The sequence below is a fragment of the Alligator mississippiensis genome, chromosome 1, assembly GCF_030867095.1.
Source record: "Alligator mississippiensis isolate rAllMis1 chromosome 1, rAllMis1, whole genome shotgun sequence".
NCBI classification, from domain to species: Eukaryota; Metazoa; Chordata; order Crocodylia; family Alligatoridae; genus Alligator; species Alligator mississippiensis.
Genome location: NC_081824.1, coordinates 479,857,833 through 479,860,638, shown reverse-complemented (window position 1 = coordinate 479,860,638; position 2,806 = coordinate 479,857,833).

The window sequence follows — 2,806 nt, the reverse complement described above, 5'->3', positions numbered from 1 at the left end:
CAGACTAGACATCAGGAGGCGCGACTTCACTGTCAGGGCGGCTAGGATCTGGAACCAACTTCCAAGGGACGTGGTGCTGGCTCCTACCCTGGGGGTCTTTAACAGGAGGTTAGACGAACACCTCGCTTTGGGTCGTTTGACCCCAGTACTTTTTCCTGCCATGGCAGGGGGTCGGACGTGATGATCTGCTCAGGTCCCTTCCGACCCGACCAACTATGAAACACTGACTTGTTGCTTCATGTGGCCAGGTGTGGCTTTTTGACAAATTTTGCAGCGAACTGTGACTGAGTATCAATAGTGAACGGAGGCTGGGGCTCAACCCTCAGTGAACGCCTGAGCAGGTGGAGTCATGCTGACAGTGGCTGCAGCATCACAAACCAGCTCAAACTTCAACAGGAAACATTTGCTTAGGTCCTCAGTGACACAGGATGGAGCTGCACATCCAGCTGCACCCACGTGTGCTACCACACTGCTCTGCGCCCTGACCCCCAGCCCTGCCCGTGCCCCTCACTCCCGACCTGCAGCCCTGACCCCCTCCCCCTACCAGCTCTGCGTCAAGAAGAGAGCCCTACATGAATAAATGAGAGACCAAACGCCACCCGTGCACCAGAATGAGCGCTCACCGGAAATCTATCAAAGACAGGAATTCCCAATGACCAGTGGGGACATATTTCTCACAAGAAAACCACTCTCTCAATTACCCGGACATCTCGTGGGAGGATCGCTTAGCAAAATCTGAGCGGTCACAAAGCTTCCTCTCGTGCGTGGATGACCTCTACTTGACTCAAGAAGTCTATGGGCCAACGAGAGGCAAAGCGCTGCTCGACCTGGTGCTGGCTACTGGGGATGACCTAGTCGGCGACCTAGTGATCGATGGGAAGCTGGGTGACAGTGACCACGAGCTGATCACCTTCACCATCCGCTGAAAAGCTGGCAAGTCAGTCAGCAACACGCAAGTCCTTGACTTCAGGAAAGCCGACTTTGACAAGCTCAGGAGGCTTGTCAGTGAGGCCCTAAGGGACCGTGACCACAGGGAGAGGGGAGTTCAAGAAGAGTTGTTGCTCCTCAAGGGAGCGATCCTCAATGCACAAACTAAGTCTATTCCATCTCGGAGGAAAGGCAGGAAGAGGGCACAGCAGCCCCCCTGGCTCTCCAGGGACCTAGCAGACCTCCTGAGGCTAAAAAGAAAGGCCTACAAAGGATGGAGGATGGGAGTCACCTCCAAGGAGGATTATTCTGCACTGGTCCGGTCCTGTAGGGAGCAAACCAGGAAAGCCAAGGCTGCAACTGAACTCCAGCTAGCTTTGAGCATCAAGGACAATAAAAAGTCCTTTTTCAGATATGTGGGGAGCCGGAGGAAAAGCAGGGGCAACGTTGGACCCCTGCTGAACCAGATGGGGCAACTGACAACTGACGCCCAGGAAAAAGCCAACCTATTAAATAGGTACTTTGCGTCGGTCTTTCATCAGCCCCATGGGACGCCCGTGCCCGCTACAGGGCCGGGAAGTCCGGGTGAGGGTGATCCCCTGCCCTCCATTAATGCTGACTTCATGAAGGAACATCTTGAGAAGCTGGATACCTTCAAGTCAGCCGGCCCTGACAATCTTCACCCCAGGGTACTCAAGGAGCTGGCGAGCATCATAGCCCAGCCTCTAGCACGGATCTTTGAAAACTCTTGGCGCTCTGGTGTAGTGCCCGAAGACTGGAAGAAGGCCAACGTGGTGCCTATCTTCAAGAAAGGGAGGAAAGTGGATCCGGCTAACTATAGGCCCATCAGCCTGACTTCTATCCCGGGGAAGATCTTAGAAAAGTTTATTAAGGAGGCCATCCTTAATGGACTGGCCGACGCCAACATCTTAAGGGATAGCCAGCACGGGTTTGTTGTGGGTAGGTCTTGCTTGACCAATCTCATTTCCTTCTACGACCAGGTGACCTATCACCTGGACAAGGGAGATGAGATTGATGTCATATATCTTGACTTTAAAAAAGCCTTCGATCTGGTGTCCCATGATCGTCTCTTGGAGAAACTGGCCAATTGTCGCCTTGGGTCCTCCACGATCCACTGGCTGGAAAATTGGCTCCTGGGTCGGACCCAGAGGGTACTAATTGAGGGAAGTCACTCATCGTGGTGTCCTGTGACCAGTGGGGTCCCCCAGGGCTCTGTCCTTGTACCCATACTGTTCAACATCTTCATTAATGATGTGGACACTGGAGTCAGAAGTGGGCTGGCCAAGTTCGCCGATGACACCGAACTTTGGGGCAAAGCATCCACACCAGAAGACAGGCGGGTGATCCAGGCTGACCTGCACAGGCTCAGCAAGTGGGCGGATGAGAATCTGATGGTGTTCAACGCCGATAAGTGCTGGGTTCTCCACCTTGGGAAAAAAAACCCGCAGCATCCTTATAGGCTCGGCAGTGCTATGTTGGCTAGCACTATGGAAGAAAGAGATTTGGGGGTCATCATTGACCACAAGATGAACATGAGCCTGCAGTGCGATGCTGCGGCTAGTAAAGCGACCAAAACGCTGGCTTGCATCCATAGATGCTTCTCAAGCAAATCCCGGGATGTCATTCTCCCCCTGTACTCGGCCTTAGTGAGGCCGCAGCTGGAGTACTGCGTCCAGTTTTGGGCTCCACAATTCAAAAAGGATGTGGAGAAGCTTGAGAGAGTCCAGAGAAGAGCCACGCGCATGATCAGAGGTCAGGGAAGCAGACCCTACGATGACAGGCTGAGAGCCCTGGGGCTCTTTAGCCTGGAAAAGCGCAGGCTCAGGGGTGATCTGATGGCCACCTACAAGTTTATCAG